Here is an 18,587-nt window from a genome sequence, read left to right as displayed (position 1 = left end):
CTAGATCCTGGGGATACACAAAAATGAAAAATCTATGATCTAGACCAGCAGTTCTCATCCCTGGCTGCACATGAAAATCACCTGGAGAGCTTTTAAAATAATACCAAAGCCTGGCCCCACCCTAAACCAATTCCATTAGAATCGCTGTGAGTGGAAAAATAATCATAATGCAACATGCAGAACACGAAGACTGAACAAGAGTGCAATGAGAAGGGAGAAGGCAGTGAGGAGATCATAGGAAGAGGCTTCACTATATGTAGCTCTGTTTCCTCATCTGTACTTGGGGATCATAATGTCCATCTTACCTGAGATGATGTATATAAATGCCTGGTACACAGTAGATGATCCATCTGCATCAGCCCTACCCCCTACCCCAGAATAGACCCCTTGCTGACTCTGAGCTCAGCAACTGGATAGATGTATTTAGAATGTCCCCGACATCAGTTCACCATCGAGGACCCCACCCACGAAAGAAAAACCTGGTTGTTGACAGCTTTGGGCGAGAGTTCTCTCCAGCAGCCATCTCAACTTCCCCCATGTCTTCGGTCACTGTTTTGAAAAACAGCCTGAGTCACTGGGAACCAGACTGTCTGGTCATAGCCCAGACCCCGGCTCTAACAGCCCCAACTCTTTCAAAGAACAGCTCTTTAAGACAGCTTGACAAAGGCCACTTGAATTACGTAAGGAACACATTGACCTATTCCCACTTCTCTCAAGCTTTTTTTGCCTGTGGTTCTATGCAGGTCCACTGGCTTGGGGTGAGCTTTGTCCACATCAGGTGGTCCTCTCTGACACAGATCCTCTCATTCAGTCTCCCTCCCCAGCAACATCTGAATTCGGATTTATAGGGGACTTGACAGTAGCCCCAAATTAGTCCACTCCTCCCTCCCCACAAGGCACAGGAGTGTGTCTGCAGTCACAGAGAGTGCCCTGGCCTTGTATGATGCTGCAGACCCATAAGCAACCCCCAACCCAAACTGAACAGAAAAATGGGGACTTCCTTGTAGTTGCCCCCCTGGGCTCTATGCTTATCCCAGTAGATGCTGAAAACATTTTTGGTCTCTTCTTGAGTGTAACCTTCACTGTCATTTTTAAATAAACAATAAGTAAATTGCATCATTACTTCACAGGCAAACCTTGCTTTTTTTTTTTTTTAATACTAAAACCACTATCACTCAGCTTGCCCAGATTTGGTTTCCTATTCCTCTAGATTTCCCCAAATGAAGCTGGGCTGTTTCCAAAAATCAAAGTAACATTCAAAAACAAGGTTTTGCCACTGTTATGGATAATTTAGAAAAAAAGAAATCTGCACCACCACATTGCAAAACAGTTCCCAGAATGCAGAACCCAAAGGATTTGGTCATAGGTGGAATCAGTGGCCTTAGTCCCCACTGGGGGCCTGCTTTGAAGTGAGTACCGCTTCAGCTGGGAGTGGGCAGGGAAGTGTCAGTATGCCATCATCTAGGAGGGGCTTCAGAAAGCAAACTCTCACACCAAATAAGGGAGTGGCAGAGGCAACACAGAGAAAAGAAGGCACAAAACTTCAGAGAAAAGGGCTTAGACACCCCAAGAGCAGGAATCAGGACTATTCTCCAAAGAGGGGGGTGCTGCCAGGGAAAAAACAGTGTCTTCAGAGGCCAAGGCCTGGCCTAGTTTCCTGCCCCTGACCCACAGAACCCCCACAGAAGAATCTGGAACATGAGACAGGAAGAAAAATCCCTGCAGAAACAGTCATGAAGGAACAGGAAAAATAAAGGTGCCATGCAGCTTTTCTCCAGTTCCCTGAGCAATAATACTAGGGCCTGATTCCTTCCCAGACACTGCCAAGTCACCCTCTCCTGGCCCCATCACCCCTCCTCTTCCTTCCCCAGGTCCTGCCACGTGCAGAATAAGACCTCTGCCCAGCCTGGCCTGGGGAGAATGAGAGATTTTCTCCTTGGCTCTGCATTTTCATTCAGCCTTAAAAAGCTCAGGCTGGGCAAGAAGCCCATAAGCATGTCGTGCTACACCTCAGTGCTCACCTCCCCAGCGCTGGCAGGTCTCTCCTCCCTGGCTTCATCTTCCTCACACCAGTACTGTCACTGGCTCAGGTGCCAGACCCCAGGCCCTGGAAGCACTGACGGAGCTGCCCTCACGATCCTTAGGAAAACGTGGCCAAACCCAGAACATTACCAATGCTCAGCTTTGCTCATCAAGGCATGCCAGGCTAGGAATCCAATGGAGCAGAGGGAAGCAGGAGGGACAGGGACAGAGTGGTGTCATTCAGCAGCACTTAGTCACCTGCACTAATGGTAGAAAGATACTGGGTGATCAAAATGATGGATAATCAATAATCCAGAATAATTGGTAGGAGACAACATGATTGTTCACAGCTGAGTTATGAAAGATCTATTTGTTCAAAAATGAATCTGCCTTTCCTGAACACAAAGACTAGGATAGACAGAAAACAGCCACGTGAAAAGAGAAAGTCAGTTCAGGATTTAAAGTTGACCATATAATACATGTACAGAAATAACTGAGAGTTAGCTGTATGAGGAAGACACACAGGAAGTTAAAGCTCTAGAACCTAAGACATCTAGTGCCCCATTTTATATATAAGAAAACTAAGGCCCAGGGAAGTGAAGGGACTGCCTCTGTCACACAGCCATTTGGTAGAATAGCCAGAACTAGACTGGATTGTCTGAGTAGAGCACTGTTCACCTAGCTACATTGGTCCAAAGCCTTTACTGTGAAAAGAACATCATCCTGAACCCCTGATGCTGACCTGTGTGTCGCCTGGAGGACCCCCAGGCCTCATGGCAATAGCTGCTTCTGTAATCACCGCATTTCCCTACACACAAGTCACCCTCGTGTGCAACTGACTGCCTTGGGCTGAGTACCAAAATGATTCATAAATCACTGCCCAATTGTCTGAAGTCACAACATGGTCTTTAATGGCAGCATTTCATATGATTAAAATCAGTAGCTGCTATCAACTTCATCAAGTTCAAGTATAATAATCATCTTGGTATTTGGGTGACGCTTTTGATTTTTGATTTTTTCCTAAAACTCTTTAACATGTTGTACCTAACATGATTTCACCAAACTCTGTGGGTTATAGGTGAAGGAGGCATTGAGATGCCTCTTTCATAGACTTCTCTGGTGATCCTACCCATAAGTAAACAGCTGGCAGGAGGGGTAGAGAGACTATAGCAGAAGCCTCCTGACTCCCAGACCTGAACTCTTTCCAGAGCAAGTTGAGAACAGGAGTAAGAAGCTAAACTTCACCAGAAGCTTCAGAGGCAAGAGCCATAAGGACACTGATAACCTGCCAATAAATAAAGATACAGAGGTCTGGGGCAAACTATTCAGTGTCATACTTTAGTAACAGCTCCTTTTTCTTTCTCCCTTTTCTTTTTCTTTTATTAAAGTATAACTTGAACACAGCAAAGTGTACAAATCTTAAGAGCTGGGTAAATCTTTGCATATGTATGCACTGATGTCACCACCATCCAGACAATAATTTACAACATTTACAACTACCCAAATGTTCCCTCACTCCCCCTTCCAATCAAGACTAATCTTTATCTGACCTCTACCCCACACAACAGGTTTGCTTGTTCTTAAACTTAATATAAATGAGTAGAGTATGTATACTTTTATATCTGGCTTGTTTGCTGAACATTCTGTTTGTAAGATTCCTTCATGCTGTTAGTATGCCAATAGAGTGTTCTTTCTGGTTGCTGTATAACATTCTGTTGCATCAATACACAACAATGTATTTAGCCATTCTACTGCATATAGAAACATTATGGTTGTTTACAGTTTGGGGCTGTTATGAATAAAGCTGATAATGAATATTCTTGTACATATTATAATGAAGAGAAACCCTCATACCTGTTGAGCATATCCAGGCACAGAATTGTAGGGTCATGGGGAGATACATAATAGATACCACCTAAATTTTTTCCCAGTTACTGCACCAATATATAGTCTACCAGCAAAGAGAGTTCCAGGAGCTCCACATCCTCACCAACACTTGGTATTATCGGTAAAGACTTTTCTTTAAAGTCTCACTGGGAAACCAGGTATCCCAGGTAGATTTCCTGACTTTACTCTTCAAGCAGTTTTTTTGAATATTCAAACAATTTTACTTCTTGAACAGAGTAAACCACCTAACCCTTGCCAGACCATACTGAGATGTACAGAGAGATGTCTGCCCCCATATTAAATATCTAGGAATTTCACTGTCTCCTCCTTCCTGGGTAGACATCACTAACATACCAGCAAGTCATAGCACCTCCCTTTAGTTTCTGTTCTAAGAAATATTGAAGATGGCTCAATCAGGAACTTTAATTTGCACAGTCATAAGTCAATAAGTTCTGGTCTCAATGTGCATGGGCTTCTTTGCTGCTCTAAGGCTATTTCTATCTTCTGAATGGTGAAAGTTGCCCCATAAATAAATGAGTTATTATTCATTTCATTCGTTTTATGTAGCTTGGCAAATGTTACTCAAACAATCAACACATACTTACAAAGCACATATTTTATGTCACTGAGCTAGACATTCTGGAAGTCACAAAGAAAACCAACAAGGCTTCCTTTGATGGGACAGGGCTCTAGAGTAAATCACATGGAATGGTGTCACCTGCCTTCTTCCCCTCACTTTATGCAGCCAATCTCTTTCACAGATAAATGAGGTTAAAACAAACATCAGTAATGGCCTTGGCCCTGCAGGGGAAAACAAGTCTTAAGGGAACGAAAATGAAGAGGGAAATAGTCCTGCCCATAGGGCCATGGTGATAGAGTAAATGGGTGATTGAAGGTGATGACTGCAATGTCTACTTTTCTCTTGGGACTAGGTCAAGTTATACCTTATCCCTTCCTCCCCTGACCTCAGCCCACCACCACTTTCCGAGAAGGAAGGCTACTCCAGCTTTCCTTCTGCTGCTTCTCCAGCTACTTTCTCTTGATGCCATTACCCAAATGATTGAAGCAGAGCATGCTACCCATGCCACACTTTACCACCAGGTATAGTGGCCAAGACAAGACATATTCCCTAACAGTACAGAATATGCCAAACCTAAAGAACGTATCTGTGGTGATCACTAAATCTAAGAAGGAGTAGCTATGGACTGGCATGTGCAGGCACAGTGGATGAGTTTTCAGCTGGTCCTTAGAGCAGGTAAGACTTCAGGCAGAACAGTGGAACAGTGATGGAGAGTGTTTTGACCTCTAAGAGAACAAAGGACATGAGCAGGAAGAAACACGGGACCTTTAGAATCTATAAACAGGGCCAGCCTATCTAAGTGGCTTTCCACACCACTATGATGCTGGGACATGATTCAGCTATTGCTCCTGAGTATGGCTTGACTCTCTCACTCAAACAAAAGCTGTCTGAGTGACAGAGACTTTAGGGACTTTCTTAGAAACATTCTCACATAAGCAGACAGATAAGGCTGTGCACAATTTTGCTCATCAGCATTCTACAGCCCTCAATTTCTCAATTCATAGTTTCTGGCTTGGCTCTCTAGATGTCAAGTGCAAGTGACCAAGAACACCTTCATGGCTTTTCTGGATTGGAAAGCTGATGCTGTTGCTGTGTAGAGGTGTAACCATGTTGACAGGGCAGCTAGCATTGGGGAGTAGGGTAAGGGACAAGGAACAGGCACAGGAGGGTCAGGCCCATGAGGTGACTCTAGACCCCAGAACCCTTCAGGGCCAGTTGAAGAGGGCAGAGACAGCATCTGAGTAGGGGCACAATACCAGGGTTCTTCGTTCATAATGTTCCCCTCTGTCAAGCTGTTTATCCAGGTATCTTTTGAGGACCCAAATCAATATTTGTCAGGAATCTATAGACTTATTCAATTCCTGAGGGACCAATGACATCTTATCACTTGGTTTAAATTTTCATTTATTTTTCCTTATATTGTCAACTCATAAGGAATACCTTTCTTCTGGATGGAGCAAAAGTAAAACTACCACTTTTAAATGGCCAATCAGAAAAACAGGATTGGGCTGAGACTTCCATTCTCAGCCCAAAAGTTCATTTCACCACAGGCTTCTGTCCTCAATAGTGTCTGATAACTAAATAACCTTTGTAAGAAATACATCTTTTTCAGAGACAAATATCTTTTTTAAAAAATCTATTTTCTTAAATGTTTATGTCTTTATTTTAACAGGGAGAGAGAGAGGGAGAGAGAGAGGGAGAGAGAGCAGGGGAGGGGCAGAGAGAAAGGGAGACAGAGAATCCCAAGCAGGCTCCACACTGTCAGCACAGAGCCTGATGCAGGACTCAAACTCACCATCTATGAGATCATGACTTGAGCTGAAATCAAGAGTCAGACGCTTAACAGACTGAGCCACCCAGGCACCCCCAAGACAAACATCTTTTAACATACAAAAAGTAGGGGCACCTGGGTGGCTCTAGTCAGTTAAGCTCCGACTTTGGCTCAGGTCATGATCTCACAGTTTTTGAGTTTGAGCCCCGCATCAGGCTCTGTGCTGACAGCTCAGAGCCTGGAGCCTGTTTCAGATTCTGTGCCTCCCTCTCTCTTTGCTCTTCTCCCACTCATGCTCTGTTTCTGTCTCCTTCAAAAATAAATAAACATTTTTTTTAAAAATTTAAAAAAAAAACATAAAGTAACTAGTGGAAAGAGGGGCAAGGAGTAGTCATCAGTTAAACAAATGTAACATTAGTTGAAAGCATGTATGTGTCAACATTCCAGTCTTGTGGTTTTCTCTTTTCATTAATTGATTTTATTCCACTGATCATTTTGACTATAGGTATAATGAAAAACTTGACAAAAGTCAGAATGAGACACATCAATAAGCACTTCTTGATGGCATGGAGTTGGCCTTAGTCATTGCTGTTTTCCTAGCACTTACCATAGACCTGCACATACAGAAAAATACTTAAATATTAATGGACGGAATACATGAGTGATGAAAAGAATTGAGTAATTTAAAACATTGTATACATCAAAGGCATAAATTCTTTTTTAAAGTTTTTATTTAAATTCCAGTTAGTTAACATACAGTGTAATATCAGTTTCAGGGGTACAATATAGTGACTCAACACTTCCATACAACACCCAGCGCTCATCACAACAAGTGCACTCGTTAATCCCCATCACCTATTTAACCCATCCTCCTACTCACCTCCTCTCTGGTAACCATCAGTTTATTCTCTATAGTTAGCAGTCTGTTTCTTGGGTTGCCTCTCTCTCTTTTTCTTCCCCTTTGCTTGTTTATTTTGTTTCTTAAATTCCACATATTAGTGAAATCATATGGTATTTGTCTTTCTCTGACTGACTTATTTCAACTTAGCATAATAGTCTCTAGCTCCATCCGTGTCATTGCAAATGGCAAGATTTCATCCTTTTGATGAGTGAGTAATATTCCATTGTGTATATATACCACATCTTCTTTATCTATTTATCAGTCAGTAGATACTTGGACTGTTTCCATAGTTTGGCTATTGTAGATAATGCTGCTATAAATATCAGGGTGCATGTGTCCCTTTGAACTAGTATTTTTGTATCCTTTGGGTAAACACCTAGTAATGCAATTGCTGGACCATAGGGTAGTTCTATTTTTAACTTTTTGAGGAACCACCATACTGTTTTCCAGAGTAGCTGCACCAGTTTGCATTCCCACCAATAGTGCACGAGCGTTCCCCTTTCTCCACATCCTCACCCAAAGGCATAAATTCTTTAGGGACACAAAATAATGTAGAATAAGAATAATAAGTGAAGAATAAGAGAAAGAAAACAAAATTAAGGACACAAGGATGAATCAAAAACTATAAAGCATCGTCAAATAGACTGTGTGGTAATAATAACTGCTGTCCTCAATTACCTGAATGACTTCAAGTAAAAATGAAATTACATAGCTCTGTATTACTCTAGAGGGCTGAACTAAGATCAACATGCCTAAATTAGACAAAGTCAGATTTCAATTACATAAAATAATTTACTAACAATTAGATCTGTCCAATAATAAAATGAGTCATCTTGTGGAGTCATGAGCACCTTGTCACAGAAGATATGGATCATCATCAGTCAGAGATTGTCCAAAGGTAATTTCTGCTTCAAGTGGAAGTTAGACTCAATGGACTCTAAGATCTCATCAATAACTAAGATTCTATTAGTCTAGAACTTATGATCACAAGTAAATAGAGTCAAGCGAAGTAGACTTCCTGGAAGATGAAATTAGGAAGGAGGTGACACAGAATGGCAAGTTAGTCTAATTACTACGATGAATATTGGAGTGTAAGACCCAAAAACCTCACTAAGGGGAAGAGGATACGAAAAATCACCCAGAATAATTGTGTCAGGAATGCTTTAGGATCCATGCATATTATTCTCAGAACCATCTGTTTAGAGTAAATTGAGACCTTCCTATATTGGCAAATAATCCTAAACTAGATCAAACTGCAATGTGAAAATCTTACCAGATATTTAACAAGCTGATGCAATGTGGAGAGGCCATAGAGTTTGAAATTAAAGGAAGCCAACAACAAGACAAGTCTATCCCACAAATCTGTAACCAATTTGAAACTTGTGAATGATGGTCTCTGAGCTGCTGCCATAAAAGCACCCATCCTGGCAACCTTGGACTTTGTCATTATCGAACCAGGGGTCATTATTTTATGAATCCTATATTGTAGCTAAGCCAGATAGACAACAGCACCTTCTTTCATTCTGCTTGGATAATGGCCAAATACAAGTCACTTTACTATGACTTAAAGAGTATTGTGCCCATCTGTTCACAATCGATGGGAATAATTGAGGGGTGAAATGTGCCAGGCGCTCTTGGACAATCCTGTGGAAGTGGGTCAGGGGCGTTCTTGGCCATTTGCCATGTGACAACACTTCCTTCATCTGTGAACATATGGACTTGATGAAACTGTCACTTGGAGAGCATGGTACAGCAGGGCCTGGGCCATTCCATTTCCATGAGTAACTTTCCCAAAGTTATAGCGAGGGAATATCCTTTACATTCTGTGTTACATCATGAGAAATTCTTGCAAGCATTTAACTTTGTGTTATGTCTCTTAGGAGAATCTGGCTTTGGTGCCCTCAAATTAGAAAGGGGAAGTTGTGACTGGATGTCATTCCTGTCCACTATCTTCAGTTTAAAGCAGGGAGGTAAATCACCACAAAGAAGAAGAGTGGCCAGTTGTTGTCATGAGATCACAGACAAACCTCCATTGTCTGCTTCTCCTAAGATGGAACAGTGGTGGGAAGTGGAAAGGGCTCTCAAGCATTTGCTCAGATATTTGAAACAGTCCAATGGTTGAGTGAGAAAAGACTCATAAACAGGGGCTGAAAAAAGTTTGAGTAATACTGGATTATTTTTAAACATAATTTTGAATAAAAAATAAGGGTACCTTGCTGAAAAATCCTTCTGATGTCTGTCTTTTCAAGTGGAGAAATTTTCACTTATGATTTATTTAAAAGGAGAGAACATAATCATTTGAGGCCCGGCAAAAGTAAGGCAGTTTCTCTTAACTCTCAGCCACAAACTCCCTCTTTTATTCAATGTTTCTATAGTGAACATGAAAGCAAGCCATGAAGGCAGAAGAGATGTTGCTAAAGGGTGTGCCAGAGTCAACAGGGAGCACTGGCAGATGAGATGTGATGTTTCTTGGTACAAGCTGGTGGGTTATCTCCTTTTTCTCCACACCTATGCTACATAGTCAGGGCCCAAACCAAGATGGGGCCACTGACTCACGGAGCCACCATTGCTTCAAGTATAAATACTTGATCAGCACAGCCTGGTCCTAATCAAACAGAGGGGCTGATGGCCTAACTGCAGGTCATCCAGATTCTTGACATCTCTTTTCCCCTCCTAAGTATTTCTCTGCTCACAGGGGAATCAAGGACAAGGTGTGGAAGAAATCCATTCCAAAGCATTTTTCTATTTGTGAGTAGTATGTTGAAAGCATTTCTAGGAAAAGAGGATTATGTTGTAAGTTAAAAAGAGATGTTTGTGTTTCCTCTGATTTCAATTATTCAGACCCTCAGTGCCCTCGACTCCCCCCAGCTTCCCTTGCGTGCCCAGGAATAATGAAGAGTGGGTCTGAACGCTGATGCCTATCAGCATTCCCAGGAAGACAGCATACAACCCTCTGCCATCATAATCATGGCTTCTTCTCCTTCGCATCACAGCTCAAGGTCACCTGCTCCTGGAATCCATGCTTACTCACCACACTGGCTCTAACCTTGTGCCTCCCTCTTCACAATATTAGCATCTTTGAGTCATGCCATGCATATTTGTCTATTCTCATGACTAGGAACTGACAACATGAAATAACAGAACAAAGCAAGAGGCACTGAATTCAAGGCGTGGCTTCTTCTTGCTAGCTGGGCAACCTTAGGCAAAATTTCTTCACTTGCTTGAGTTTCAGTTACCTCATCCGGACAAGGATAATAATCATTGTCCCACCTATCTCAGAAGGCTGTTGTGGATTTCAAATCAGATAACACATGTGAAAACTTTTTATAAATTGTAAAGTAGCTGTTTCTGTTGTTGGTGGTGCAAAGACTTTGTTTCTTATACTCCAGCATCTGAAATAGGGTTGTGCCCCCTCTGCAGGCTCAGCACAGATTCGGCTTAACTGCCACTGAATGCCTTCCTTGTCCCTAGAGTGCTAACTAGAGATCCTCTCCCCAGCTTTACCATGTATGCCCACTGAGAAGGATCCTACAGCCTGGCCTCATGTATTCCCAGACATGAGACAGGATAGTGGATCCACCCCTCAGAGCCTGCTCAAGGACACAATAGCAGTAACAAAGTGGTGGCAAGCCTCCTCCAGCAGCATAGGCCACACTGAGACATCCAGTCCCACTTCCCAGGAGGTAAGTCGTCCCCATGACACCAGGAATTTTCCCTCCTTCTCCTTAGCACCACCACCTGCAGAACGTCCACTACAACCACTGCAACCAAACTCCCTGGCACCACTCACCTCACCATTTGGCAAGCTTAACGGCCCATAATCTCTCATTGGCACTTGTTTTCAGAGTCATAACTAAAATCTCTGATCGCCCAACAGGAGACAGCTGGGAGTCCAAAGAGAGAAGGCTGCTATGTGACATCTAAAGCCACTAATGGCCCATCTTCCCCACAGCAGTGAGCTGACAGTGTCTGGTCTTTTTCCCTGCATGTCTGCTACCAGGTCTGCCTGTGACTGGAAGCACTTACGGTGATACCAACTCGCTCTGCGCCTTCAATACCTGACACCTATAAACATCTCCTTTGTTTTACAACAAACACAACTCAATAACTAATGGCCTTCTGGAGAATTCCAATCCATAGCCTCATTCAACAGGGCTTGGAAGGCATCTCCAAACTGTAAAAATGTTTCAAGTAAAAATAAATCACTATTCTTTACACTTTATCATACAATCAGATTCATGGGCCCCAGAGTCAACCCTTCTCTAACAGTCTGATAAAGAAGGTAAGAAATGGCTGAGTGCTCATAAGTGATTTGTACAATAGTTTATAAACATGAAAGAGAAATCAGTATCAGAGTGCAGTGGTGGTGGCAATGATTTCCCCTGAAAAATCTAAAATGCCCTCCCCAGTACTACCCAAATTCTATCACGTTTTAAATGGCTCACTCAAGCTGGACTTCTTCCACAAGACTTTCTCCGATCACTCCAGCCTAGCAAAATTCATTCATTTGTTCAATATTTATTTATTTAAGCATTCTATGTACCAGATACTAGCTCCTGGGGGTAGAACAATCTAAAAAAATTTTTAAATTTTTTTAATGTTTGTTTATTTTTGAGATAGAAAGAGACAGAGAGTGAGTGGGAGAGGGCCAGAGAGAGAGGGAGACACAGAATTTGAAGCAGGCTCCAGGCTCAGAGCTCTGAGCTGTCAGCACAGATCCCGATGCAGGGCTTAAACTCACAAACCACGACATCACAACCTGAGCCGAAGTCAGATGCTCAACGAACTGAACCACCCAGGTGCCCCTGGGGGGGTAGAACAATCTAAACAGTCAAAATCTCTGTCTGGTGGCTCCATCCTCTCATCTACTAATAAACGCTTATACCTCTGCATTAAATACAGCCCTTCACAATGAACATTTTCCTGAAACTCATATTACTCTTTACTTTATAATTATGAACCTGTCTTCTTAAGTACCTTGAGCTTAAGCATTTCTGATTTCTTCATGGTCTGCTAAAAGAAGCTGCTGAGTAAATAAACACTGAATGAATACTTACCTAACTATGTGATATATATAAACATCTATATACTTATATATAAATATATAAAAGTTATATGTATAATTAATATAAAAATTACATATAAATGAGTATATATATTTATATATAAATATACGTATATATAATTAAACAGATGTGTATGTACGTGTGTGTGTATAATTTTCTCATCTAGCTGCTAAGAATCTCTCTGTTAACATTTCTATCTTCGAGCGCATTCAACCCAGTGCTGGGACATGGCTCATTCTCAGTACATACTTACTTGAATTCAGTAGTTCTGCTAGCAGTGAGGGTTCCCCTTCCATGCCAATCCTGTTAATCATATCCTAGATTTAGAAAATGGGAAGCCTAAGGCCAAGTAAAACAATATAGTCAGTCCTAAGTCACCTACAATCCTCTAACATTCTGGCTGAGCCTTCTCCAAGACTAGAGCACTGTTTGTGAGGAAGGAATAAAGTCATCTTTCATCCAGGAGGGCTGACATAAGCCACTTGTGCGTTCCAAGAAGAAAACCAGAATGAAACTGGAGCAGCAAGCCTTGACTTTGGACAGCACGACCACCCATGGAAACATCCATCATGCGACCCACACAAGATCTGCCTGGCAAAAGATCATGAATCCAGGAGTTAGGGCCACCCACCCTGTCAGGGGGACAGCTGCAGCCAAAACCAGTCCCGTGAGACCAGAGCCCTTGGGTATCCTCGTTGCCCCAGGTACCCATAATTGCTATCTTTTGGCTCCGTCTCTTGAAATCCACCTCCTAGAATAGCCAGCTCTGCTGTGAGCACCCTTAGGGATGTGACAGCTAAGCAAGGTCAGGGGCTGGAGTTGATCTCTGTGGGGAGATGAACCAATATCCTTTACTAGCCTAGGTGAGATCAGGTGAGGTGATGATGCCCTCTCAATCCCCACAGGCGGCCATTGGTCCTACCACCTATACTGCCAATGACTACATGATTTAGCATTGGCAGAGCACGCCACGCCAGCCAGCCACAGATTAGGACATCTGTGTATCACCCACAAGGGCATTAATCCAAATCAGAGAGGTTTTTTTCCCACCAAATCAAAGAGTTCTAAGTTCCAGACATAGTCATAGGATGTCTCAGGATTTAACATCTCAAACTTCAAAGCATTTACCCTAAAGCCGATCCTTCCCATTCGCCAAATTACAAAGTATCCCGGGACCTTCAAAACCAACATTAAATAACCAAATGACCAATCAAAAGTGAATTCCCTTTTCTATCCCAGACACAATGCTAGACTTTGCTTCAGTCTTTCCAGATCTGAGCAGTCTGACCCCTGCTCATGTTAGGTCAGCCTTTACATATTCCTGCCTCCTTCCCCATCCTCATGATCCCAATGGATCCTGAGTAAGCTGCTCTTGAAAGTCAGCAATGACATTTAGTCATGCAAAGCAGTGAGCTCACTTCATTTTCCTCAATAAATATTTCATTGAGATTCAGAGAAATAAGAGAAACCTTATTCATGAGATTTATGTTTGTCTTAATGATTCACAGCATAATTTGTTCCAATTAAATATTTATTTTAATATCTTCTTGGGTCCGAAAACTTCTGCCCATTCATCAGTGAGTCTTTGTATCATCAGTCCCCCCACAGATAAGGAGACTTTGAGAACAGCCTTGTTCTTCCCCAAAGTGGAAGGTTTTCCTGTCCAGCTCCCTCTGAAGGGGGAGTCTGAGCCATGGTTGCACTGCCCCTGACACATCCCCCAGGGCCCTGCCAGTCAGTCTCTATTCCGTCCTCCCCCTTACCTTGCTCTCAACCTCAAACCACAACCTGGAAGCTCACCCTGCTCAGATACCTCTCTCAGACACAGAATCCCAAGAAACTCTTTGTAGAACAAGGTAGGGGGCAAAGAAAAGCCCCGGGCACTGCAGTATGGTAAAAAGGAGGCTGGAATTGCAGTAAAGAGCTCTCAGTTCCAATTCCAATGGCACCACTTCTGCCCCTTTCCTACCCATATAATGGGCAAATACATACTGTTGGGAGAATCAAATGAGATGATGGAGGTGTTTTATAAACTATAAAGAATTTTAGCCACCTCCCAGTGCTGTCATGACATGTGAAAAGATACATTTCTAGTATTTAGGACAAACCTGGTATATAGTAAATGCTCAAATAAGACATAGTTATAAAAAATATGAGAAATGAAATTTGTTTACTTTTACTAGAGCTCAGTGACTATTTAGGCCTCACTGCCTAACTTGTCTACATGTGGCCTAAGTGAATGTTTCTATTACTCCCATATACAGATGTACAGAACTCTTAGGAATATCCAGAACCCATGTCAGAGGCAGAGACTTTCTGTGTATGTATGTGTGTGCTACAGCTTTAAACTGTTCATATTTATACATGTCTTCACACTCTCAAGTAAGTCTCCCACAGAGACAGCATAATCCCCACTCTGTTGCTAAAACTTCCCTAGATCTGGAGAAAAGCTTCCCCTGTGTCCTTCACAGGGAGCAGTCGATGCCACTCATACCCCCTTAGCCCCAAGAACAGCCCCCGTCAGGTGGCAGCCAGAGCCGTCTGCCATCTGTGGTCCCTCTGTCCTGACCCCAGCTGAGAGCTCATCACTCGGCCTCCCTGAAATCTGGCTCCTGGAACAGATGGAAGTGTCTCCCACAACCCCATGGAATGTTTCTTTAGTCCAGAAAGTACAGCAGTCGCTCTCAGGGAAGGTGCTCTTCTCTGCCTCCCTCCATGCCACCCTCAGGGAGGCTTCCTGGATGACACCTGAGAGGAGGCAGTAAGGCCCTGGTGGGGGCAGAATGAGTAAAATCCCAAGGCAGCTTGAAATCCAAAGAGATTGTACCTTTTACATTAATTAAATGTCATTTCTAAAAATTTTAAATCCCTGGCACTGTGAAAAAGATTTACTATGCCAAAGCAGAAAGGGCTTCCAAAAAGCAATTATAAAAGCTTAGAAGTTAATAACAGCTTTGTACCTTGTACTATTAGAGCTAATTCCATTATCTGAGAAACTAAAAACTGATGTTCGGTAACTTCCATGGCTCCTGAAAGAACAGTCCTCTACCACCACACCATGTTAAGTATTTCTCTCCTCCAGGAAGCCATCCCAGAACACTCCCACCACATCCGACTCATTCCATTCACTCTAGACACCACCCACCCTACTCCACACACCCCCACACACACAGCCTAATGTGCCTCTACTTCTTCCGGAGCCAAGGAATCTTAAATTAACAGCAGGGTGCATTATTTTTGCACTCATTAAAGGATTAGCTGAGGTTTATTAGCCCAAAAGAATGAATGAACTGTTCTGAGTGCCAAGCATTGCCAGGGTAAGAGAGGCTCTGAGCAGAGAGCACTTTCCTAGCACCTTTCCAATCACACCAATTCTGCCTTTCCAAGACCTAATGTTTAATAAATATTTTATTTATAAAAATAATCAAATAATTTGCTGTTTCTTTCCCCACCACATGCCTAAGGAAAAAACACCACTGTTTTTTTCTTTTTCATAAAAGAAATTCCCAGTGTGGACCCCCAACTCAGGGTAGCAACTCAACTTGTCCACACACTGGCCAGTACCCCTCCTTTCCCTCTGAGCTGGTTGCAGGTCAGAACGAAGCCTCAATTCTGAAATATGATCTTCTTCCATCTGTCACTTCCCCAATTCGTCATGGAGCTGGGGACTAGAAGATAAAGGTCTCCAGAGGTCCACATGGCAATGAGCAGATGTTAACTTGGACATCAAACGGGACAGAGATGACTCTGCTGCAAAGCAAGAAGAGGCCTAAGGTCATAGCCAAATGTACTTTCATAGCCAGAGGAGACCCCAAGATGTCACTGAATGGTCCAACATCTGATTCTTCCTTCAGGCATCTAGGGTATTCTCATCACAGTTCCCAGATGAAGGAGTGGAAAACCTAGGTTAGAATCCATTATATATGTTGAATGACTTGGGCAAGTCACCTAACTTCTCAGAGCCTCAGTTTTCTCATCTGTAAAACAGGGATAGTACTATTGTGAAGTCCGAGATAAGCACCTAGGACAGTTCCTGGCACATAGGAAATACACAATTAATGTCCAAAAACTAAATTACAACACAACCATAATCAACAGGCCATTTTCCCTGAATTCTTTTTCCAGTAGAAGACTAGATCTTTGTTGTCTGTCTATGCTATTTTTGCTGGTCCTTGCATGACTAATCAAAAGCTACTGAGAGACTACCAGCTGGAATGAAAGAAAGATGCAGTCTTTAACCATGGCCAGAGAGAAGTTATCTGTCCAACAAAGGGATGAGAGCTGAGCCACAGCTTTCCCCTCATGAATAAAGTGTCCAGGCCATATCCATAAGGATATTTTTAAACATCACAGTCACTGAAAGTTAAATCTGCTCCATACACTTTATTTGGATACAGCAGGGTTTTAAGCCACCAAATTTGTTTCTCTGTAGACCATGTCCTGGCAAATAGATTTTTATCTTTAAAAATGCATCCCCATCTTTGTTGACAATCCTGTCTTCCACACTGAGAAATATTCCTAGAACCAGGGTCTGTTTCAGGAAACCAATTTAAATTTATGAAGCTGCTTGTATTTATGATAAAATGGAAGTAAATCTGGCTGAAGCAAAGACCTACATTCCAGAGATAACTGGCCATTCATTTATTAGTTGCTGCCCCTAGCTAACACCCAAACCATAAGCTGCCCCTTGCTCAATCTCCCTGCAGGAACCCTGGGTCATTCAGAAGCACAGGGAAGGAGCTGAAAAAGTAGGGGAAGCAAACAACATTAAATCAAGGAACACACCCTCTACAGTCAAGGTCAACACCCAGGAGGGGCAGTAGGCCTTGGACAGTGGCGGAAGGACTCCACCCACACAGCACTTTGAACAGAAGCTCTCTTCCAACTGGAGGCATAGAGCTGCTAATCTGACGCACACCCAAAACATAGATGTGGGTAAAAATAAAATTACGACTGCTCCCGTGAGAAAGCCAGGAAGAGAACATATTGAAACAATCATGGCCTGAAGCCCTGCCCAGCACCAGTGCTACTAAGTGACCTCAACCAGGGACAGGAAAAGATTGATCAAGTTACTTTCCTTGCTCTAAATCTCCCAATAGCTGCCCATAAACTACTAAATAAAATCCTAAATCTCTAGTGTGGAACATAAAGCCCACTTACCCAACCTTTCCCCGTTTGTCTCTTATTATCCCAAATCCCCTACACGTGCACTTGCAATGAACATACACACACAACCCCCACATAAAGACTATTTTCCAAACTCACCAAACCCTCCCACTCTGTACCTTTCCTCTGTAGCTCTTCTCCATCTCCACAAGTGCAGCTTCTAGCCATCCTTCAAGGCCTTTCAAGGCCAAATCCACAGCTGGAATTCTCTTCTCTGCTCCATGGCACTTTCCAACTAAATAATCCTTCCCTTCACTGTAATTTCCATGAAGACAAAGACTGCCTGTCTTGTTCACTATCATAATAGTACCTTTGTAGAGTAGGTATCCAATAAATATTTGCCAATTTAATAACTACCTCAATGCCAAGATAATTCTTCTGTAACTTGAGTTTTCTAGTCCTCATCAGATAAGAAGTTCCCCTTAGCAGAGACAATTCTGCTATTGGCCTGATTTCATTCCTCATGTGGCATCTCAGTCCCTGGAAAGTCTGATCCCATGATGTCCAGGAGCCTGTGCTCACCTGTGCTCATTGAGCATTCCACTGGCCACATCTGCCATGTCTTTCCTCTTCTGCTCCGGCCGCCCACTGCTGCTGAAAGATGCATAAGGTGCTATTCTCTGAGGGTACCAGCTTCTGACCCAAAGTGCTGTTCCAGAGCTCTCAAATCCTCAGCACTCCAAGTGCCAAACCACCTGAGCGCCCCCAGAGTCGCCACTACCCCAGGATTAAGCCCTGATGGAAGCTAAGCCCTTCTTCCCCACTCTGTGTTCACAAGGTGGCATCCTCTGTACCTGTATGCCACACAGAGTCCTCATGAGAAGAGTTCCTTCAACTTCTGCACAGCACTCCTTTCCTGAGGGTTCAGATGCCATCCCACAGGCTTGGGGTTGGCTGGAGATGAACATCTGGGAAAGAGAACACCTGGTCTCTCCAAAACCCATTTTCCCCTTCCTCCCATTCAAAGCCATCATACAAACAGGACTAACAGGCTGCTTGACTCTGATGAAATGGCCAGGACATGTCCAGCGCCAACAGTTGCCACAGTATGTTCACTAAACTGAAGTTTAGTAAACTGAAGCTATGTTCCTTTGCCTCTGACATAACCTCACTCCCAATCTGCTGTTTCAGGCCTCATCCCTCACAGCCTCTGTTTGAGGTCCTCAAAAAGTGCTAACTACTACTACCTTTCTT

The 18,587-nt window shown here is 42.9% G+C and overlaps 1 protein-coding gene across 7 annotated transcripts in view; it reads right to left on the bottom strand.

Annotated features, from left to right (window-relative positions):
• The window catches only part of KALRN (kalirin RhoGEF kinase), a 669,312-nt gene that overhangs the window by 569,180 nt on the left and 81,545 nt on the right, over nucleotides 1–18,587 (bottom strand). The window lies entirely within an intron of this gene.

Source organism: Panthera pardus, unplaced genomic scaffold, assembly GCF_024362965.1.
Source record: "Panthera pardus isolate Hobbes unplaced genomic scaffold, ASM2436296v1 HiC_scaffold_16, whole genome shotgun sequence".
In the NCBI taxonomy this organism is placed as follows: domain Eukaryota; kingdom Metazoa; phylum Chordata; class Mammalia; order Carnivora; family Felidae; genus Panthera; species Panthera pardus.
Note: the sequence above shows the minus strand (reverse complement) of the source record. Positions and strands in the feature narration are given on the sequence as shown.